Below are 24,992 nucleotides of genomic sequence, written 5' to 3'. Positions count from 1 at the left end.
AGTGCCTTGTATCCACCAATGCAGTATCATACAGAATAGTTTGCTGCCCTAAGATTTTTCTGTGCTCCACCTATTCTGCCTTTACTCTCTCCCCACATCTCTGGCAACCACTCATCTTTTTCCTTTCTCTGTAGTTTTGCCTTTCAACTATGTCATATAGTTAGAATCAGAGAGTATTCAGCCTTTTTGGACTGGCTCCTGTCACTTATCACTATGCATTTAAGGTCCTCCTATGTCTTCTCGTGGCTTGACAGCTCATTTATTTTCATCTCTGACTAATATCCCATTGTATGAATGACCACAGCTTGTTTATCCATTCATTTGCTGAAGGACATCTTGGTCGCGTCCAGTTAGGGGTAATTATGAATAAAGCTTCTATAAATAACTGTGTGGAGGTTTTATGCAGATATAAGATTTTATCTCATTTGAGTTAATACCAAGGAGCACAATTGCTAGATTATATACTAAAATGATGTTCAGCTTTGCAAGAAATTGCCACACTGACTTCTAAAGTGGCTGTACCATTTTGCATCTCCACCAGCAATGAATGAGGGTTCCTGTTGCTTTATGAGATGTTGATAGTTTCTTTTATTTATTGTATTTTATTTATTAAACTTTAAGTTCTGGGTTATGTGTGCAGAACGTGCAGTTTTGTGACAAGTAATACACGTGCCCTGGTGGTTTGCTGCACCCATCAACCCGTCACCTATATTAGGTATTTCTCCTAATGTTATCCCTCCCCATAGTTTTAATGGAACTGATAAAAGATGTTGACGAACTCTGAGTCCAGCAACAGCTAGAAGCCTTTACCAATTGACCTGAAAGACAAAAAAATAAAAATAGGGTTGACAGAGCCAGAAAAAACTGGAACCGCAAAGAAGTTTCCACCAAGCAGGAGCTGTAATCATGGAGGCCAGTAGCCACTACCAGGAAAGAAGTGCCAAGGCTGGGTAAGGGCAGGAGAATAAGTATTCTGAGCCCTTTCTACTCTTTCTCTCTGTTCTCCTGCCAGCACCTCCCATTAGCTCAGGCAAGTAGAAGCTAAAGAACAAGAGAATTCACACGATGTAATCAGTAAGGGTCCATCCCCAGGGACACAGAACAAGGCAGAGAAGGATGGATGATGGATATGAGAGGTGAGGGGGAGGTGAGGAGAGAGTACCTCTTTCAAACATTACAAAATTATGATCAACATAGTATAATAAGCAAGCGCAGTTTCAAGAGCATTGTTATTTTTTTGAAGAGTTTTTAAACGATACATTACTATTTTTTAGTAGAATGTGTTATTGAGTCATTCTATAATATTTAGAAAGATAAAATCTAGACCTGCAAATACCAGCAGAGTGGAGGGGCAGTATCTCTCTCCAAGACTACCTGTCCTTCCTTCTTATCCTAAACACTCCAGGCAGGTGGGTGTCTATTCTACTTCAGAAGAACTTTAGGGATGAGGAAGACTTATCCTCATCTACACATTACAATGCTTAATGATACAGCCTTTGCATGATTATTTCCAAGGGAAACTTAATTGAAACTCAATGTCTGTTCTCTGAATCTAAATAAAGGTTTAATGATGGGCAGTACTGTTGTCAAGCTTCTCTTGTCTTGTCAGCTTCTCTTGTCTTAAAACTCTATGTTCAATCAAGTAAAGAATTTTATTATGAATGTGAAAACCAAAAACAACATTTATTGTCTTTGATTTTTGATGTTTAGTTTATAAAGTCCTCTAGGTCACAGGGCCAGGCAGGGAGTAGGGGGTCACCTCTTGTCCTTGTTCAGGGTTTTTCATCCTCAGCACTATTGACGTTTGGAGCTGGATAATTCTTTGTTGTCAAGAGCTATCCTGTGCATTTGGAGGATGTTTAGTAGCATCCCTGGGCTCTACTCATTAGATGCCAGCATTCTCCTCTGTAACTATGACAATCAAAAATGTGCCCAGACATTGTCAAATGTCCTCTACCCCACTCCCACCCACTGTTGAGAACTACTGCCCTAGTCTAAGGGAGGCACTAGCTTCTGTCTGTGCCATTGTCATAGTGACTCAACAGTAACCTCCGTTAGACATGGTCCTGTTTTTTGTAACCAAAATATTTACAAACTGGATATAAACTTATTGTTACAAAATGTCATCTTCCAGAAAATTCTGTGGGGAGATGTCTTTTCTGATCTAAACCAGCTTTCTTACTTCTCTCACCCTTTTGCTCACACTGACATGGTTTCCTGTTTGATTCTAGCCCTACTTAGAAGAGCTCAGTATCCTTTGTGGCCAGATTGGGGTGGGTGGGGGGGCATTGATGATACATAGGACTGTGGTAGAATTTCAAATGGCAGTTGGAATAGAAGATTTGGGAGCTACAGGATTGCTCTGCTGCATACAATTAGCAAAAACAAAACAAAAAAAAAGTGGAAGTACCAACTTGTACTTTCTCCAAATCACAAGTTGTCAAAATGCTAGCCCCACATAATCTACCATATTTATCCAATGGCCCTTGTTTATTTAGTGTTCTTGTTTACATCTAAAATATAGCAGCTTCTCTCTTTTCAATCTTTATCTTCCTTCAAGTGTTTGAGAGAAAACAAATCTTCAAACGACTCAATTCATTTTACGTTAGGGACAGTTTTTATTTATTTATTTATTTATTTCCTGCTTCATTCCAAAAAAGGTTTTGAGGAGGATGAAGAAATTGAATGGCACGGGTCAGTGAGAAAGAAACTGAAAATGACATTCCCCAATTCAACACTATTTTCTGAAACAATGTCAAGCCCTTACAAGGATGGGAAAATAACAAAGTCACATACCGTGAAAGTCAAGGATTTTCTCTTAGGGAATAAGTGTCCTCTAGCTACTGTCCTCCCAGTACATTTGTGAGCTTAGCAGTTTGGAATGTCAACAAGAAGGGTGATTAGGGGCAGAGGCCTGCAAGAGGCTTCATGGCCCACTTGTTGATCAATGGAAGGAAGCTGTTTAGAGAGTGTGCAGACTAACCACTTTAAATTATCGTGAAAGAGATATTTATCTTCCCCAGTCATGAGATGAATTACAACCAAGAATCCTGGGCAAGCAGATCTTCTGAAAACAATACCCTACAGTGAAGGGGCTGAAAATCTGTTCAATAAATGGTGAGACTTGAATTGATTGTCTTTTAACTCCTCTCACTCATCACTCTTCCAAATGTTCAGTCCAAATGTTCAGTTCAGGGAGATTCAATTGATCACTTTATTTACAATAGTCTCCAAGACCAAATCTGGGCTTGAATTTTTCTGTGTTGACTCAGAATTTAGAAGGAAGGAGAGACAGACAGAGAAAGAGGAAAAAAAAAGAAGGGAAGAAGGGAAGAAGAGACGGAGGGAGGGAGGGAGGGAGGAAGGGAGGAAGGAAGGAAGGAGGGAGGGAGGGAAGGAAGGAAGGAAGGAAGGAGGGAGGGAGGGAGGGAGGGAGGGAGGGAGGGAAGGAAGGAAGGAAGGAAGGAAGGAAGGAAGGAAGGAAGGAAGGAAGGAAGGAAGGAAGGAAGGAAGGAAGGAAGGAAGGAAGGAAATAAATAGTACGTAATGGATCTAGTTGGGGTTACTGAGTCTGGTATAGTCTTTAAAAAGAGTAAGTAGAATGTTGGGACCCAGCTTTTGAGTGGAAGTTCAGTCCTCAGGGAATGTTTTGAGCTCACCAGAGCACACATTACTGGAAAGCATTGCTGCAGTTGCACAGGACACCCTTAGTTATTAGTGTTCTTCAGAAAGGTCTGAAGGAGCAGACCTGTAAAATCACAGACACCCACTCTGCAGAGTCAGCAGAGAACAGAGGCCTTGGAGCAGCTTGTGTTGCTATGACTCAGTCACCGCGGCTGGAAACAGAAATGGAAGTAAAAGCAAGACCCTGATAGACCAAAGACGTGGAGAATGTAGAGATCAGTCTGGTTAATCTAGAGCAACAGCATAAATACAAATAAGCAATAGAAATGCAATGCAAGCCATATGTGGAATTTCAAGTTTTCTAGTAGCCACATTAAAAAAATAAAAAACATTATTAAATAGAGATAATGAATTTAACAATATATTTTATTTAACTCAATATATCCAAAAGAATACCACTTCAACAGGTAATCAATATGAAATAATAAGATAATTTACATTTTCAATACTAACTCTTGGAAATCTGATGTATATTTGACACCACATGTAACTCACAACACATGTAGCTATTGACTACCGTACTAGACAGTGCAAGTCTAAAGATATCATGTACAAGTTTCAATCGCTCAGTAGCCTAGGGCTTCAGGATGTGCCACAGCATATCAGTGAAGTGACTCCATCAACCTGACTTGAAAACAAGGTACAGCTGCACATAGCAACAGTGAGGGAGCTAAATCCAGTCCCTGGGGCCAGTTAGTTGTGTGACCTTGGGCAAGTCTCTTGAGTTATTCTTCTCATCTCTCAACTGAGGCAGCTGTGCTAGTTGATCTCCAAAGTGCACTTAAACTTTAAAATTTCTAAGATATATGAGTTGTAAAAGACACTTGTGGTTTTAAAAATATGTCACATTTATTTTTGATACTTGTTCCCACAAGAGGTGGAGTCTAATTCTCTACCCCTTCAGTATGGGTTGGACTTAGTGACATGCTTCTAACAAATAGAATATGGCATAAGTTATGGATTAGAGTATAAAAGATTTTGTCTTTTGCTTGCATATTTTTCCCTATCTCTTGCTTTCTCTTTAGTCCCTGGAGCAAGCCATCTGTTATGTCATGAGGACATTTAGGCAGTCTATATAGAGGCCCACATGGTGAGGAACTGAGACCTGACAGCATCCTTGTGAGTGAGCTTGGAAATCGATCATCCTGCAGTTGAGCCTGAAATTGCACCAAGCCAATCACTTGACTGCAACCTCATGAAAGACCCATAGCCAGAACCTCCCAGCTACTCAGAAATTTCTGACCTGCATAAACTGAGATAATAAATGTTGTTGTAAGCTGCTAAATTTGGAGAATTTGTTACATAGCAAGAGCTAACTGATACACTCCTGGCATGTAAAAAACAAGCTGAATGAACTAAGAAACTGGTTGGCTGCAAGCATGACTGCACAAAGCTATCCTTTCCATTATGCACGGGTACTTCCAGCAAGTAGCAGTGACAAACAGGCCCACCATGTGTAAGAAGTAACATTAAATGAGCATTTTGGCATGCTGGGCACTGCTCCTGGTGCTTCATAAAGCTTAATGCATTTAATCCTTTTCATGACTCATGAGGTGGGCAGTACTCACACCTCCATTTCACAGATAAGAAAACATTAGCACAGAGAGGTTAAGTAATTTTCCCAAGATTATACGGGCCATAAAAGACAAAACTATGATGTGAACACTGATTATCTTTACTTCTATGCTACAGTGCCTTTTATAGGAAATTAGGTGAATGTTCTTTCTCCCCAAGGCCTACATCACAGAAGAAATTCATGAACACAGTGAAAAGCCCTGAAATAATGACTTCCCCTGGGAGAAATGTGTGGGTACCAAGACTTAACTCTCTACAGTCTGGTCATTTGCATGTAGGGATCCTGGCAGCAGCCACAGTCACATTTTTTGGTTGCTCTGAGGGATCCTGGCAGCAGCCACAGTCACATTTTTTGGTTGCTCTGAGATGGGAAGACTGTTTAGGGCATTTGTCCAAATTTTCTTAAAAGTAAGACCTTCCAATATTACAAATGATGATGTAGAAATTAACTGAAGAAAGCTGATGTCTGAATTTGGAGGACTCGTTATTTTGGGGAATCCATTTTTCAGGCAGTAACAAGAGGAAGTTGAGATGTTTTCAGGGCATGACATGCAAGGGACAGTGAGCAGAGCTGCCCTTTTAACTAGAAATGAAAAAATGGTGTTAAACCACAACAGATGACCCTGAAGTTCAAGGTTAGCCAGGATTTCCTGTCAGGGAAGACTGTGAAACTTGAGCCTGTGAAGTTTCCTTCCCTGGAATTTCCCCTCTAAGGTTTTTAGGCTATAACAGTGAAAAAGGGGAGGAGTGACCTCTAGCAGAGAGGTTAGAAACATGATTTTGAGGTCAGAACTGATGTGAAGCCCTTTAACTTTGTTTGTCATGTACAAGCTTCATAAACTCAGTTAGACGACCACCATGCCTAGACTCCACATTCTTCAAGTGTAAAATGAAGACTTGTAGCATATCTGTATTCTATGGTTACTACAATGATTTATCCCACAAACTGACCTGAGTGGATTTGACCAGTCACAATTACTAGTTCCTTTTTTATTGACTTTGGTAGCTTTCAACAACTAGAGGTAAGCTAAGTCTCTTCTCCCCAACCTTCCCATCAGATAATATGTAGCAATAAAAGTAATTGTCAGAGATAAATTTCCCCAAATACGAATATTTATTTGCAAGTAGGTACTAAGTGCCAGGAATTCCTTACTTAACTCTCTGTCTAGCTAGCTGCTTCCACAGAGCCTTTCCCAGAAGGTACACTTGAGACAGATTAAAAATATATATATTTCCATGCCAAAATTTCACCCAATTCAGGTAACGATGACCTGCTATAAACAGAGTCGAGATTATTTCATATTCCTAAGCTAAAGATGCTATTCAGAAGTTTGCAGACTCTTGGGGTCACCCACCCTGTTCACACAAGGGAGCAGCCCTGTGTAATATTATCCCACAATCCACATGACTTTAACAATCCTGGCTTCATGAATGAAACACCACTCTCTGCACACCATTATGCAAATATACCAGGCTTCTGTTATTCACCAAAGACACAATGAGAGCTAGGGCTTATAGCAGGGTTTTTAAAGTACAGTGCTATGCTAGTAAAAGGGATCTCAAAATTGTACTGTTTGCTGGTTTTCATTGTATAAGTATTCCCATCATGCTTACTTCAAGCTATTAGATTAACATGCCATCTCTGTATACAGAGTCAGAAAGAGTAGTGCACGAGCACCCCTCACAAACCAGTTCAATCTGGCTCTGTATTACCATTAAGTGTGGTCTTATGATTTGAGTTTTCCAAATGCTGACTACCTAGTCCCTAAGAAACATCCTTTGTCAATAAATTTGTGTTAATTATCTCATGTTGCATTAAAAATTATCCTTAACCTGGCAGCTTATAACACCACACATTCATTGACTCAGTGTATGTGCTTCAGAAATCTTGACATGACTTCACTAGGTCCTCTGCCTCAGGGTCTCTTTGAAGACTGTGATCAAGGGGTCAGTCTTTTCTGTGGTCTCACTGGAAAGCTTGACTGGGGAGGGATCCACTTCCAAGCTCAGTCTTAAGGGTGTGGACCTCAGTTCCTGCTGGAAGTTAGCAGGAAGCCATTCACCCTTCCTTGCCATGCAGGCCTCTCTGAATTCATCATCACAGCAAGCATTTAGGAAAAACCAGAGAGTAACAGGTCAGCAACAGAGAGAGTGAAAGATAGAAGTCACAGTGTTTTATATTCTAATCTCAAAAGTGACATCCCATCACCTTTATCACATTCTGTTATTCTGGAAACAAGTCACTAGGGTTAACCCACATGGAGAGGGAGGGGATTACACAAGGGTGTGAATACTAGGAGGTGGAAATCATTAAGAGCTATTTTAGAAGCAGCATACAATGAGCTCCTAGAGTATAGGTAAAAATGCATCTCAAGTGTATATCACACTGTCTGTGCCAAATATATTCCAAATAAGATTATAAATAATATTAACTAAGGCAATGCAAGTTGAATATTAACTCCAAAAAATGTTTAATAACTCCCCTCCCCCTCTTAAGAAACAGTACTAGGCAAATCATAAGACATAAAGCTGGTAAAAATATGGCCCCTTGGCCTAATTGAATGAGCTATGCCTCATTTTATTTTCTCTTGTCAAACTCTGATGTTCCAAAGATGCCCAATCTGGTGGAAAGATTAACAACAAATGGCTGGGAAAATTCAGTAAATAAAACCTCACTCCTTGAGCAAAGGAGCCCTCTTCACAGAATGTTGAAGCGATATGAGGTGACCCAGGAAAATCTCCAGAGCATAACCAAGTAATAACAGACTAGAACAGCGGTTCTCAAAGGTGGGCCCCAAATCAGCAGCTTGGCAACATTTGGGTACTTGTTAGAAATGCAGATTCTCAGGCCCCATCTCAGATCTTTAGAATCAGTAATCTGGGGGGTGCCGCTCAGTGATTTATGTTTTGTCGAGTTCTCGAAGTGATACTGATAATTCTTCTAATTTGAAAATATCTACACTCTAGTCAGAGTCTTGACAGAGACTGTGCTCAGTCTATGTCAGAGCTAAAAGGTATCTTAGGGATAATATGTTCAAATCCCTCACTATTCAGTAATGAGGAAATTGAGGTGCCAAAAGGTGACATGACTGGTTAATTTCACCCAGCTAATGAGCAGTTGTCTCCCTAAAGCAAAAGCATTATGAGTCCTGAGATTTCAAGCAGCCCAGCAGGCTGGGCTCCCTATGTCAGCCCTGAGCTCCTGCCTAAACCCATTCCTTGGCTCCGAGTGTATCAGTGCCTCCGTCCAGTCATGCACGGCACGTCCTGCCAGGTTTGCAGGTGTGGTCCATGTACTCAGAGGAGTGCCACTGGAAGAGTTAAACAATTACCAACCCTTGCTGGCCTTCCTGCTCTTTAATGCCACATACCTGCCCCATTACCTGCAAAGGTGAGCTCAGACAGAAGCTGTGATCACACCTCCCTGGCCACCTGCCAATGCCGAGGGGGGTGGGATTGGGCTACCGTGGTTACCACCTTATTTACACAATTAAGGTACAGAATCCCTGGCCCAGGTATAACTTTCCTTTAAAAAAAATATTTTTGCAAATTTTTGCATAGAGATGGGGCTCGTTGTGTAGCCCAGGCTGATCTTGAACTCCTGACCTCAAGCAGTACTAACCACCTCAGCCTCTCAAGGTGCTGGGATCATCAGTATGAGCCTCTGTGCCCAACCTAGGTATAACTTTCTGAATTATCCTATGGAATGAACAGACCTCACAAAGATACATTATATGAGTTGGTGAACAGCTTGAAAATTAAAAAAAAAAAGAACTCGGTGTTTATTTGAGAAAAAGACTCCTTATTAAGTCAGAAGACAGACAATTCTTAGCCCTATCCTTCCATATCCATAGGAACTGAAGAAAGGAAGATGAGAGGGAGGCCCTCCAGAATTTTTTTCAAGGTCACTATTTCCATGAATGGCATTACAAAGCACATGTCCTTATCTGGGCTATCAGACATACTTTAAGCTATTTTTAAATCACATGTTAATTTCCAAACATATTTAGAAAAACTAGATCATGAGGGATGAAGGGTGGTAGACAATGGATTATTCTGAGTTTAGAGGTACATGGCTTTTACAAACAAATGAAGAATTTAAGTGGTAAGACTGATCTGTAAATATATAAGTACCAATTGCAATGTAGAAGTCTGTTTAGAACAGTGCTTCTCAATAGGAAGCAGTAGAAAGCTCGTGTTTCTGAAGCTTCTCAAAATGTTAAAAATGCAAATGCCCCTCTTCTAGATATAGGTAAGCTTCTTGGGGCTGGGAATGGGGGGATTGGTCCATTTTTCAGGTTATTCTACTAAATAGTTGCCTCCTAGCCTCAGTACCCCTCCCTACTTTCATCCAACTCCCCTCAACTCCAGCAAGGGTACAAAAAGTATAAATATGTAATTCATAGAGATTCCAAAATTCCACAATATAAGACTGTGTTCCCTGAAAAGAGGAGCCAAATCTTAATCATCTCTGAATTTTATACCTTATAACAGAGGTAAAAAACTAGTGCACCCCTCCGTTATGCTAGCCTACAAACATGCATTATGCTGTACACACTGTGTTTAACTTATTTTTAAAATAATGGTTTTTTTTGTTGCTGTTTGTTTGTTTTTTGAGATGGAGTCTTGCTGCTCTGTTGGCCAGGCTAGAGTGCAGTGGCACAATCTAGGTTCACTGCAACCTCCACCTCCTGGGTTCAAGCGATTCTCCTGCCTCAGCCTCCCAGGTAGCTGGGATTACAGGTGTGCACCACCACGCCTGGCTAACTTTTGTATTTTTAGTAGAGATGGGGTTTCATCATGTTGGCCAGGCTGGGACGATCCACCCGCCTCAGCCTCCCCAAGTTCTGGGATTATAGGATAAAATAAAGTTTTGAATTAGTTACTACAGCAAATTCTATTTTTCAAAGATGCCTGCAACAATATCTCCCACGCTCATGCTCTTCTAGAATGTAAACTTGTCACTTCCCCATCAAGAGGTAGAGACTATCTTTCCTCTCCTTGAATCGGGTTGGGCTTGTAACAGTTTTGACCAATATAGTGTGACTGAAGTGACGTTGTATGACTTCTAAGACTGGATCATAAAAGGCCATGCAGCTCCCTCCTTCTTTTCAGGAACACTTGTGCTTAATGCTCTGAGCCACAGTGGAATAAGTCCCACTATCTTGAGCCCACCATGACGTCAAGCCACATGGGGAAGGCACATTAAGTTGCTCCAATTAATAGTCCTGATCATTGAGTCTTCCCAGCCCAAGCAGTAGACATGTAAGTGAGCCTCTAGGTGATCCTAGCCCTTAAATGTTTAGTAGCTACCCTCACTTCCCCCAGCCTTTGAGTCTTACCATCTGAGACTTCAGACATGGTGGAGTGAAACAAAACAAAACAAAAAAAACCAGCTCCACTTTGCCTGTGAATTCCAACCAAAATAATCCATGGAAAAAATAAAATGGTTGTTTTAAAGTGGATATATTTTGAGTAAATTTGTTTTGCAGAAATAGTACTAAAATAGTTTCCAACATTTATTCATAAAGAGATTTCTATAAAATGTCACATTGTCTTGAAAAACTGGAGAATATGGAAGATAGATTTCATGTGTACACAAAGCAAGGCCCCAGGTAGCCATGCCAGACGCTGTGAACCAAAGTTTGACAGCATGAACTGTTACATTCAGCTTGTTGTTTTTCTTATGCAGTCGAACTGTTTCCTTCAAATTGCAAAAAGAGAAGACTGAGAGAACCCTGAATCGTGTATATCAGCACTGTCTTGCCTGGCTCCTCTGTGTGTTTGAGATTTCAACCCCTGCCCTAGAATATAGCAAGCACACAATAAATATTTGTTGAATTTCAAAATCAATCTATCCTTCTTCTTACTGATTTATATTATCTCTGGATTCTGCTGATAAAAATTTCCTTTCCCATAGGTTTAAAAGCACTTCCAACATCTTTTCCCTTTCTTTTTCCCTTTCTTCTTTCTTCTCTATCTCTATGCTTTTCTTCTTTCTTTCCTTCCCTTCCTTTCTTCCTCCCTTCTTTTTTCTTCCTTTCTTTCTTTTTTTTATCTTTCTTTTCTTCTTCCCTTTCTTCCTTCTTTCCTTCCTTTTTTCTTTCTTCCTCCCTTACTTTCTTTTTGTCTTCCTTTCTGCTTCCCTCCCCTCTCCTTCCTTTTTTCATTTCTTTCTTCCTTCCACACTTCCATATTCTCGTAGCTGCCATCCCTGTTTGTATATCACATCACTACATACAGGCTGTCCATTCATCTGCTCAGAATATAGAATAGTAAAATAATAGCTTTTAAGCTGGAAAAGACTTGTCTCTTAGCAGAAGAGCACATTCTTGTTCAAGGAGCATCTTCCTCAGAAGCATTTAGGGAGTTCTTTAAAATATAGAAACCAGGGCCTCTCCCAAGACCCATCAACTCAAATTGAGGGTGTTGGTATAGAAGTACAGATTTTATCAAATACATCAGGTGATTTTGATGTACATTGTGCTTTTAAAATCAGTCTAACCTTCTTTAAATAGCAAAGCATGAAAGATGGGTTCTTCCATCAAATCCTGAGAGTGCAAACACAGACCTGATGCAACCTGAATCATGGGTGCAGGGGTACTGCATAAAGGTCACAGAGCACGCAGGAGGCTGTGGTGCAAATGAGATGATAAGACAAAGAGAAGTTGGGGCCACGACCTCTCACAGCACAGAGACTTAGGAGACCAGCTAAGTAAAGTGGGGGCTCCTTATCATGTGGTCTGTGAACCTGGACAGGAGAGAAAATTCCACCTTATTTGTTCTAACCTCCAGCTGAAATGTTTCACTTCCTTTAAATATGTACACAGGTCACAAATCACAGAAGCATTAGCAGGGCACATGACTTTGCCCCAAAAAGAAATCAAATATTTGTATATCCTAGAGATGTCCTATGGTACCATTTTCACTCATTACTACTTCAAAATTATTATATTTTTAGCACCCACCTCATATCATTCTAATTGACTATTAGAGAAATATATCCATTACTGTAGTATAATTAAAAAAAAGAAAAACCCCATTTTGATATGCAGTTTGTTTCCCTTGAAACCCTACTTATTTTATCTTATGGATTTAAAACTATCCTCAGGAAGGAATCCATAGGTTTCACCAGACTGTCAAAGGTCCGTCTGTCAGAAGCCCTGGCTTAAAGGGACAGGCAAGCTGTGACACAAGCCAGCCTGGTTTTTACAGCTCTACTGGATCTATCCCAGAGCCCACCACCTTCTGTCTGTACCTCTTCCCAAGGAAGAGGAAACTGAGGCAGACAACAGAGGTGGGGAAGGCCCCCAGGTACGTTCAGTAGCTAAGCTCTTCTTCCTAGGTGTCTATAGGCACAACCTGCAGCTCATAAACCAAGTATACCAGCCTAGCCTGCCAGGAAGAATCCATGACCTTGGGCCTGGATTGAGATATACAAGACCGAGGGATCATCTTCTCCAGGAGACTGGGACCCCCATCCAGCCTCATGCCTGGGTGTCACCCGGCTCATGACCTGCCTCTAAAGTCACTTTGCAGTCATCTTTTTTTCTTTTCTTTCTTATTTACTTACTTTTTTTTTTTTTTTTTTTTTTTGAGAAGGAGTCTCGCAACACCACCCAGGCTGGAGTACAGTGGAAAAATTTCAATTCACTGCAACCTCTGCCTCTGGTGTTTAAGCGATTCTCCTGTCTCAGCCTCCCCAGTAGCTGGGATTACAGGTGCTCACCACCACACCTGGCTAATTTTTCTGTATCTTTAGTAGAAATGGGGTTTCACCATGTCGGTCAGGCTGGTTTTGAACTACTGACCTCAGTGATCCTCCTGCCTCAGCCTTCCAAAGTGCTAGGATTACAGGTGTGAGCCACCGTGCCTGGCTGCAGTCATCTTTTATAGACAGCAATAGAAGTGCTGGAATGAGACCGTCACACTGGCTGAAAAGCAAAGTGACACATTCCTTTACAGAGGGCCTGAGAAGCACAACTAACCTCTCATTAAAAACAGCAACGCTTTGTTACAGGCTGAAGGGCCAGGCGCTGTGCAAAGGGCCAGGCACTGTGCAAAGCCATTTATTCATCTTCATGAAAACCCTACAGAGTCAGAGGTTTTTCTCAATGGCCATGTTAATCTCTGCTTTCTAGATGAAGAAAAAGAGCTCCTGCAAGATCAATCAATGTGTAATATTAATATCTATAATTACCAATGAATAATTATTGCTTATAAGTATTTATTATTTAGATTATAATTTTGACATAATACTGTTTATTATATTAATTATAGATAATTATGAATTATCAATAATATTCATAGCAGCTAATAGTATTAACAATATTGCATCCTGACCCATAAGAGATCACAGACTGTGCATTGAACTTTCATTTTTTCATGTAATGTTAACCAACCCACTAAGATGGGTTCCATTATTATAGCTATTTTCTAGATGAAGAAATCAGAAACTAAGAACTAGCTCAAGGTCCCCAGCAAGGAGCTGGCTATTCCTTGGGGGACTGGTATTTGAACCTAGTCTTCTCTGACAGAAAGCTCACGTGTTCTCCCTTATATCCAAGGCTTCTGGTCCTCACTGTATCACTTATGTTAATATTAATGTCCCTTTAGCCCTACATATTCTTGGCTAGTTGGTATTAGGAAACTAGTCATGGGACCTTCCAGGAAAAGGGAGGGGCAGGCAGCTTCCATGTCTCAAAAGTGCAGAGCTATGGAGCCTTTTCCTTCAGGCCAGAATCTTGCAGACCTTGCTCTGCTATCCCCCATGTCTTCTGCAACTTGAGTCAGCAGCTGAGCAAAAGCCACAAAGACAGTCCCAGGAGGTGTGGTCTAACCAGGAATAAACACAGGCAGGGAACATTTGAACCAAAACGCACAGAAACTTGACAACCAGGACATGCCAGGACACGCCAGCTCATGGCTCATAAAAATTGCTACTTTTATTGTGAACATTCACAGTCAGCTGATGAAAATAATAATAATAATGATAATAATAATAATACCTGCTGACACTACTGGGGTTCTCTGGGACTGGGGGATATAGCATTATGCAAGCTCTACTGTGGAGAAGGGGCTGTGAAACCAAAGGCAAAATGGACATTTTCTTGCCCTTGAAGAGAAGACGTGCAGGGTAGGGTTAAGGGGAGGAATTTCCCTGGCTCGTTCCATGACGCCAAGACCAAGGTTAGAAATGAACTGAACCACCTTGTAAAAAGCATTATATATAAAGTCATCTGTTTACCTCTGCTGCTGCTGTCACAGCCCATGTTCCTATCAAGGGTTTAAAGCAAACACTGTAAGCGGCTAAAAGAACAACGTTTCTGATTCTCTCCTAAGACCTAATTCACTTACAAAATGGGTTTATGAAGTTAAAATTATGGGAGGGGAGGAGAAAGGGGAAAGACAAGAACCCTTTTATTTAGCATCTTATTCACAATGAAAATTGGCACAGGAGCCAACCACATACATTAACAGAGCTTGGGCAAGTTTAAAGCTTATGAATACATTTCTGTGGAAAAATGTGAATATGGAAAATCCCCTCTCTTATTTTGCCTTTTCCAAAAAAGCAATGAGTTCTGGGCTCAATGTGTATCCATAACCTCAGTTAGAAATGCCAAGTGGGACTGAGCTGGGGGAGCCCAGGTCTGAAGGGAGACAAGGGTCTGCTACCCTGGAAACCAAAGGAGAGGCAGGAAGGAGGCTGCGAACTCACTCTGAAGTCAGATTTCATCATAAATTGCAGAGGGGAAGTCCATCCAGAATATGCTGAGGTTCTCTGCATCTCTCTAGTGATATGGGTGCTTGTTAGAGAAGACGCATTAAAATTCGAAGAGAGGGAAAGAGATCTGCTTCAAATCTTGCTCAAGATACATCAATTAAAATGAGAGTTAGAGGTAGGGCATTGCACATAGCAATAACCAGAAGTCCATTATAAAGATCTTGTCATTGAGTTTTATTCAGAGAGGTTTTCCTTGAGGAACTTTCGTGTATTCAGAAACACAAAGTAATTAACCTTCCTAAAAACTGCATTGAAAATAGAAGTTTCTGCCAATTTTCTTGTTGCTTTAGCACTGTTAACAAGCATTAGGAAATGCTTTCCTTGACAGTGTCTCTAGTGAAAAAGGGATCTGACAATCTATTCACAGAGGGGAGAGGAGTTTAGAGAAAAACAGGCTAAAGAAGTTGTCAACATCTTCAGCACCCCATCCATCAGTATATCTGTCTTCCATCCATCCATCCATCCATCCATCCATCCATCCACCCATCCATCCAACCATCCATCCATCCATCCAACCATCCATCCATCCATCCAACCATCCATCCATCCATCCAACCATCCATCCATCCATCCAACCATCCATCCATCCATCCATCCATCCATCCATCCATCCATCCATCCAACCATCCATCCATCCATCCATCCATCCATCCATCCATCCATCCATCCATCCAACCATCCATCCATCCATCCATCCATCCATCCATCCATCCAACCATCCATCCATCCATCCAACCATCCATCCATCCATCCATCCATCCATCCATCCATCCAACCATCCATCCATCCATCCAACCATCCATCCATCCATCCATCCATCCATCCATCCATCCATCCAACCATCCATCCATCCATCCAACCATTCATTCACCCACCCATCCATTTATCAATCCACCTGTCCTTCCCCCAGCAAATGTTTATTGAGGGCCCAAAAGGCACTTGCCTATGCATATGCAAAGGTCTGTAGATGGCCTGGGAAGACACTCACAATCCCTGAAACTCATCTTCACTGTAGTCTGAAGAGCTACAGCATTATTGGTCCTGGTGAGAGATCCAGCACGTACAAAGGCTATGAAGTAGGGAAGAGACCACTTATGAAACAAATGGAATTCTAAGTAAATATAGAAACAATCACTTTGCTAGAAAAGATCAAATAAGAAAATCTAATGATCAGAAAGCAACAGTTAACACATTTCTAGGAAACACTTGGCAAGTAGTTATTGAGCATCCACTATGGGGCAGGCTCTGGACTGGGCCCTGGGAAAACAGATGTTTCTTCTATATCCATCCTCACAGTGCTCAAGTCTAACTGGGAAGGCAGACAGGAAACAACATATGCACCTTGCTGTAAGTGCTGCAGGCTCTGTGAGAGCTGGTGCCAAAGCATATATTGGTCTGCAGGCTTGGACAGAAAGTGACATGTGCAAAGGCCCCAGGATGAGAACTAACTGGGTGCTTCTGGGGACATGTCTGAAGGCCAGTGTGGCTGAAGGAGCAGGTCACTGAAGGCGTTGTTGGCTGTGCTTAAGGGAATGAAAAACCACTGATGGCTTCCCACAGGGAAAAGACACTATTATGTTAGCTTTCTGAAACTATGCTATTGGCTTCTGGGAGTAGAACGACTTATAGTGGCAAATGGTAGAAGCAAGAAGATCACCGGAACAGTCATTCAGGCAAGATGGTGGTGGCACATGAATTAGCACCTTTCAGGTGGGGATGAAGAGAATGAGTGGAGGTTAAGAGCTATATAAAGGAAAAAGCACTGCAAGAGAGAAGAAAATCAGAGCTCCTCTTTTGGAAGCAAATGAATGAGAAAGGAAGAAAATGCTTGCCTACTCAGTGGTGATGGAGGTGTCCAGGACATGCAGGGGTTAGGGTGGGATCTAGGGCTGACAACAGCTTCCGAGCTCAAGCAGGTTCATGCCAGGAGTTGGAGGTTGTGGGTGGACTGTTCTTGAGGCCAGCTGCCCACCCAATTTAGCTATGGGGAGAGAAGATTTGAATCTAGCCTGCTCCCAAAATGTCAGATACATCTCCATTCATTCTCCTTTTTCCTGTAGTCTAGGTTTTTCTTCTTATGTTTTCCACACTGTGAAGTTTCTAGGCCTGTAATCCAAACATGAAAAAAGAAAGTGGCAAGATTTTGATACTTGAAATTAGCTTTTTAATCTATTCTTAGAATAAAATTCAGCAGTCATAGACATGGATGCTCACATATTAAAATGTTAAAATTGTTTTCAACTTAATTTTTTTGAGATAATATCTCGCTCTGTTCCCCGGGCTGGAGAGCAGTGGCAGGACTGTAGCTCACTGCAGACTCAAACTCCTGAACTCAAGTGATTCTCTTGCCTCGGCCTCTGAAAGTGCTGGGACTACAGGTACACAGCACCACGCCCAGCTCAGATTTTTTATTTTTAGTAGAAATGAGGTCTTGCTATGTTGTCCAGGCTGATCTCAAACTCCTAGTCTCAAGTGATCCTCCCATCTCGACCTCACAAAGTGTTGGGATTACAGGCATGAGCCATCACACCTGACCCAACTTAATTTTTGAAAATGATGAAATAAGAATTCTGCTGGCCTGGAATCATAGTTTTAGCCCAAACCACATATGCTTTACCTTTCTGGGAAGTGAAAGCTTTCCCTGCCACATGAGGATATGATGTGACACTGCCTACATTTGTAACGTCACTCTGCTTGCAGATAACCTGTCACTGCATTGACTGCAGTAAGTTAACAATCACCTTGAACTTTCTGCTAATAAGCCTTCATAAATTACTAATTAGAGTCCCTTAAATGACTGGAAAGTTGAATCTGGATATCACATCATATGAATTTGTCACAACTTTGTCAATTTATTGTATAAATTTGGCAAGTGATTATCTTCAAGTAATACAATTATCATTTTGTCAACCTGTTATTCAAAAGATAGCTATGGCCACCACTTCTATAACAGCAAAATTGACCAAGATTCTAAAAGTAAGTAATGATAATATGTTTATATATCTGATAAAAACTTATAAAACTTCTAGTTTGCTTTCTTTTTAGTTATGGAAAGAAGGTAGGTATGTAGAGAATAGAAGGTGGTTCTTGTTATTTTTCAAAACCAGTTCATCTTTTTTAATGAGTCACATCCCTGTGTCTAAGCCAAGTTCTTCCATGTCCCCACTGGCCTCGGCTTTGGGAGCCTTGGGTGTAACTCATGGGTCATGATCCTGAAGACAGAGCCCTATATTTCTCCAAAAACAATTTAGGCCCCTCCACCTGTGATGCAATGCTACAACTCCATATAAATCAGTGGGAGCTTTTATGGGTTGACTAATATGTTAACACCCTGTGATCCAGAAATGGAGTTGCCTAAGCTTTTTTTTTTCTTAGGTTGGGTCATATAAATTGTGTCTCAGGCAGTGGTTCTAGAGTTTTCAGTGTCTCTCAAGATGATGGCAGGATGAGATCAAATTGGATGATTGACATGCATGACTTTGTGTAAATCTTACCCATTTTTGGTTGGAAAGAGATCAATCCCTGTGCATTTACATTGGCTCTCAGCTTTATACCATCATTCTTTGAATTAAAACAACTGCCCCTACCTCCCAGTATAGGAATCAAAAAATTATAATATTTGAACTTAATAACTGTGAATACAATGCCATTCAGCCTTATTTGAAGGATTGAATGAAATTCCTATTTATACTTTTTTCATGCTATTTCAACTTAGCTTTGCAATGTTTCATATCCAAACCACCTGTAGGCTGCAAAAACCACTTCTTGCTATCTTAACAATTTCCTCAGGAGGCTATCTAATATCATTCAACAATATGTAAAAAGATAAGAAAACATAGTTTTTAAAGAAAAATCAGAATAAAATATATTTTAGATTTTTTTAACTTTTAGATTCAGGTTTGTTACATAGGTAAATTGTATATTGCAGGGGTTTAGTGTATAGTTTATTTCATCATACAGATAATAAGCAATCATTTTGGATCCTCCTCATCCTCTCATGCTCTACCCTCAAGTAGCAACTCAATGTATCTGTTATTAAATGGATATGGTTTTGAAACTAACCCATGAGGGCAAATGAGTGTGAACTATAATCAATTTGTTGCTGCCCAGAGCATGGTTGGAAAGGATACTGGTTCTGAAGGGAAAATTACTGAATTGATTAGTAATGCCACAGGCTCAGAATTGGGGAGTGGTGGCTTTAGTGCCATCTATTTGCTATCCATACCCTGCTTCATAAGCCAGAACATTAAAAATTACTTTATTGTAAATAAGCTGGAATACAATCTTAAGATAACATATTATTTAATAAATACCCATTTTTATAAGTACTCTGTATTTCTCCTCAGTCAAGAAAGCCTTATTACCAAAGTTTAGAAGGGCTAAGCAGTGAAGAACACATCTACACAAAATACCCACATACCCTCCCCCATGGCTTATTATTATTATTATTATTATTATTATTATACTTTAAGTTCTGGGGTACATGTGTAGAACCTGAAGGTTTCTTACATAGGTATACATGTGCCATGGTGGTTTGCTGCACCCATCAACCCATCATCTAAATTATTTCTCCTAATGCTATCCTTCCTCTAGCCCCCCACCCCCCAACAGGCCCCAGTGTGTGACGTTCCCCTCCCTGTGTCCATGTGTTCTCATTGTTCAACTTCCACTTACGAGTGAGAACACACGATGTTTGGTTTCTGTTCTTGTGTTAGTTTGCTGAGAATAATGGTTTTCAGCAGCTTCATCCATGTCCCTGCAAAGGACAAGAACTCATCCTTTTTTATGACTGCACAGTATTCCATGGTGTATATATGCCACATTGTATGGCAATCCTCCATGGTTTCAACATTAAACGTATGCCAATGACTTCCAAATGTTTATTCTTCAGACCCAGAATTGTTCCTGAGCTTTGGATTATATTTTTAGTTGCTTATTAGACAGCTTCATCTCAAAGGTAACAAACTAAAACAACAATAAAAAACACTTCTTACCTGAAAAAAAGAATCTCTTTACACATTTTTCTGTTCCATTAATGGCATAATTATGAACTCAAACTAGAACCTTAAGATTATTCCTTTTTTCCTTTCAATCATTTGACACAATCAGCCACTAAATTCTAGCAATTGTAAGGCTTGACTTCTACCTCTATCCTAAACCTAACACCATTTTAGGGGGTATTAAGTTTCTATGGTTACACACCAAATAACCAAAAAAATTAGCAGCTTAAAAGAAGATAATTTGTTATCTCACCATTTCCCTTGGTAAGAAGCCTGGGCATGGTTTGGCTGAGTCCTCTACTCAGAGTCATACTCATTGAAGGCTCTGAAGGAGTTTCTGCTTGTGTGCTCTTTCAGGCCATTGACAGGATTCAGTGCTGTTGTGGAACTGAGATCCCATTTCCTTTTTGGAGTCAGCTGTGGGCTACACTGGACTCCTGGAGACCCACCATCCCTGCCACATGGCACCTCCATCTTCAAAGCTACAATGGAGAATCTCCCTCCTATCAAATCCCTCTTATGCTTTGAATCTCTCTCATCAGGAAAATGCCTATCCCTTTTGAGGACTCATGGGATTAGTTCAGACACCTTCATGATAACTCCCTTGCTTAAAGTCAATTGATTTGTGAGTGACCTCAATTATTTCTGCAATATCCCTTCACAGAAGCACTGAGATTAACGCTTCATCGAATAGCTTGGAGAAGATGTGTGGACATCAGGGGATGTGGATTTGGGATGATATCTTAGAATTCTGCCTTCTGCTTTTTTCATGGTCACTGTTTTAAATGAGGCCCTAATAATCTCTGTGTAGACCATTAAAAGGACCATGTGACTCTGTCTTGAATGGGGTTCTCCGAGAAGCAGAACTCGAGATATAATATTGCAAGTTTGTGAAGTCTATTTGTAAGGTAAACCCAGGAAGCATTCCTGGGGAAGTAAGGCAGTTAAATAGAAAAGAAAGGAAACCAATACAGGACATGTTAGTAAATATAGTACTTCCTCCTTATCCCTGATGGATATATTTCAAGTCTCCCCTATGGATGCCTGAAACCGTGGATAGTACTGAACCCTATATATACACTGTTTTCTCCTATATATGTTATACCTATGATAAACTTTGGTTTATAAATTAGGCACAGTAAGAGATTAACAACAATGGCCAATAATAAAATAGAATAATTATAACAATATATTGTAAAAGTCACGTGACTGTAGTCCCTCAATGAATTTTATTGCTCTGTACTCACCTATTTTCAGCTCTTGGTGGACTGGGTAAGTGAAACCATAGAAAGCAAAACTGTGGATAAGGGGGACTACTGTATTTACCACCATGGGCATCTGGGGCTCGTTCCTGCTGACAAGGATGGGGAAGCTGACGTATTTATCTCCCACCTCCCACCTTTATTTCTTGAGGACTGTTCTTTCCCATTACACACATGCTGTCTGAATTTTTCTCTTCTTGACTAAATACACAGATATGATCCTGTTGCTCCTCTTTCTAAAAATACCTATCTGTTAATACAATCAACAAACATTTATTGAGCATCTATAACATGCAATGCCCTGGAATAATCATTTGAACTCAACAGTGAAAAGGCAGCCACTAATGAAGCTTATGATGGAAATGGTCTAAAAGTTAAACTTAGGCTGGGCATGGCTTACATGTCTGTAATCCCAGCACTTTGGGAGGCCGAGGCAGTCGGATCACTTGAGCCCAGGAGTTCGAGACCAGCCTGGCCAACACGGTAAAACCCTATCTCTACTAAAACTACCAAAAAAAAAAAAATTAGCTGGGTGCAGTGGCACACACCTGTAATCCCAGCTACTCAGGAGGCTGAGGCATGAGAATTGCTTAAACCTGGGAGATGGAGGTTGAAGTAAGTTGAGATCACGTCACTGCACTCCAGCCTGGGTGACAGAGTGAGACTCTGTCTCAAAAATAAGGAAAAAATAAAATAAAATAAAAAATAAAAGTTAAACTACAAAATTCCTTGCCACAGGTCACAGGTCCTTCAAAATCTGGTGTGAATTTAATTTGAAAGCCTCTTCTTTCACATTCTCCATTAAAACTATCCTCTATTCAAGTCACCCACAGTTCTCCGTGTTCTTGGAAAATGTATTCTTTCACAGTTTCATCAATTTTGCTGAAACTAAAAATGTTTTTCTCTCCTCCTTTTTAGATATTTTATTTCTGTAAGACACCTAGTTCAACATCATCTTCCTCTGAGCATCACCCTGATATCTCTGCCTCAACTGTATTTATTACTCTTATTACTCCCTACCTCACGGCCTGCTGCATAGGAGACCCTTCTGGAATAAATGCACTTAACAACCATGAAAGGATGCAACAATATCCAAGTGAACTGTTTCTCATATAAATAATTGTTTTAAGCTTTCTCTTCGTTTTAGATTTCTATGTATGGCATTATTATGCTTGGTTTCATGTGTATATTTATTTAGATAGGTAATAGAGATAGAGATGACTATGAATAAAGAAAAACAGATATATAGAAATAAGGCAAGAATAATAATTTTAATAAGCATTTAAATTGGTTCTTAATATTCTGGGATTCAGCACAAGAGTTGGCTGACCAATGTGTTCTTGGGGCTAGTTTTAAAGCAGAAGTTCTTGTAGACATCAGGGAGAATTAAGCAATGCCGAATTCTCAAATTTATGTAAACTGTATCTCCTTTCTTCTGAGAAAAAAAAATATTTTTCAATATATCCTCACTATGTTTTCCCCTTATTTTACTCCTAGACCAAGTATTTGGGAGCATATGGTTAAAGTGTCTGACTTACTAAAAAGACTACTATTTTTAAAAATTCCAACTTCAATTTTGTGAAGTCCAGTGCATGTTGTAAAGTAGATATAACTAATGTCTGTTAAGCAACATAAGGGCATTTAAAATCACAGTGGACCTATACAGTAAAATATGTATTTTAACCAAAAATGTCCCACATTTGTACTGCCACTGAAAATGAACTTCTGGACTCAGAAATCTGAGGTACATAGTTGAGATTCCTTTTGTTTCCCTTGAGCCTTTCTTGGTTCAAGAAAACTGCCAGTTCTAGAACACATTTCTCTTACTTAATATTTTGTTTTTAATAGCTATTATGAACTCCTATTGTATGCTACGCATTCTACTATGTGTTGAGGTTTTAAGCATAATATTGAAAGAAATGCATCAAAAAAGAAAATGTTAATTACTTTGTCTCAATAAATGTTATACCCAATAGGCCCCAGATCTTAAAAATTCAATTAGCAAAGGACTTACTTATAAGGTTTGTGTAAAACCTCTTTACCTTCTAGCAGAAATTGTTTAGATTTCAGATTAGGAATCCTATCATCATAATACCAAAAGAATACTTTACTGATTGAAACAGGCAAGATTGTGTTGTCCCAGAAGTCAAGAAAAGCCTAAAATACACCATTCTTTTAAGTTCCTATAATATTGAAAAATAAAGGTTATCATTTTATTTTAAAAATTACTAAATGTTTTAAATATTTATCTTAAACATGCTAACACTTAATTTAATAATACAATGCAATAGAAAATTGTGATATAAGATTAGTACATGTATTTATAAATAATACTATTTCATGGTTTATTGGAAATTGAATGGTTCAGTTAAAAGGACATTAGTTTAAAGTTGTAAAATAGACATCTCTGGATTCATCATTAACCTATATAACAGTATGCATGTACGCACAATCACATTTGGAGAAAACATCAAAGCCTTAGTTATTAACTCGTTTGGACGTTGAGTGTTTAAATGTGAGGTCACACTGAAGTGCCCCAGGACCTGCCCTGGTCAAAAAGGGGAAAGTGGCTGATATTTTGGAACTGTCATTGCCCAGGACCCTGGCATACATGAGAAGGGATATTTTACTTTAGAAATATTCTCTGTTTTCAGAATCAAGACAGACTTCCCTCTCGGCACCCCCTCTCCTCACCCACAAACCAAAATCCTTCCTGCCATTAATCATGAAAATCCCTTTTGATGCAAATAGAAAGTACTCTGTTCCTCCCTAACACACAACATACTTGGCCTATAGCACTTAAGGGTGATTCTAAGTTAGAGGAGAATGTAGTATCAGAGCTAGGAGAAATTAGGAAGATACCTGGAAACGAGATAAGGTAGGAAAAGAAAGAAGAAAAGAGGAAGAAAGAATGGAAAGAAAGAAAGAAGGAAGGAAGGAAGGAAGGGAGGGAGGGAGGGAGGAAGAAAGGAAATAAATGAGGGAAGGAGGCGGGAAGGAAGAGGAAATAACAAGAATTTTCAAGGAAGAAAAGACAGAAAACCTTGTCTAACAGGGCAAAAATAGAAAGGTGAAAAAGCTCCAGGGCCTTTGCAGCACAGACATTGAATCAGGGCTCTAGCCCTTCCCAACAATGAAACGATAGGGGAATTCAGGGCTCGGGCACTGCTCCGGCATAACTGTGGACAGATTTTCCCCCATATGTTTACAGAATTCCGAAAGTACAGAAATAGCTGTTGAACTCTAAGCAGTTTTTGTAAAATTACCCTAGCTTGGAGATGTTTTCATTCTACCCTGGGGACTCTTCGGTGAAATCTAAATAAGTGAAAAGCTTCAGCTATTTTGGAGATTTCCTTGCGCTAAATAATATTCTGTAGATTGGATTAAACACAGGAAAAAAAATGTAGATATTTTCACATTCACATAAATCAAAAATGGCTGAATATTTAAAAACAAACCAAAAAAGTGCCCTCAGGCTGAAACCAATTATGGAAATTCTTAGCCAAAAGAGATAATTTATTAGATCATTTATAACAAACACAATGAGCAAATGAAAACTGATGTCCATGACCTCAGCTACCACAAAAACTAGGATGTTTTATATTTATAAGAATGATCACAATAATGTGTCCACATGGGCCCATGGGAAGAAGGATTGGGCTGGGAGTCTGCAAAAAGCCTTCCTCA

Source organism: Macaca nemestrina, chromosome 15 (genome assembly GCF_043159975.1).
Source record: "Macaca nemestrina isolate mMacNem1 chromosome 15, mMacNem.hap1, whole genome shotgun sequence".
NCBI lineage: Eukaryota > Metazoa > Chordata > Mammalia > Primates > Cercopithecidae > Macaca > Macaca nemestrina.
Note: the sequence above shows the minus strand (reverse complement) of the source record.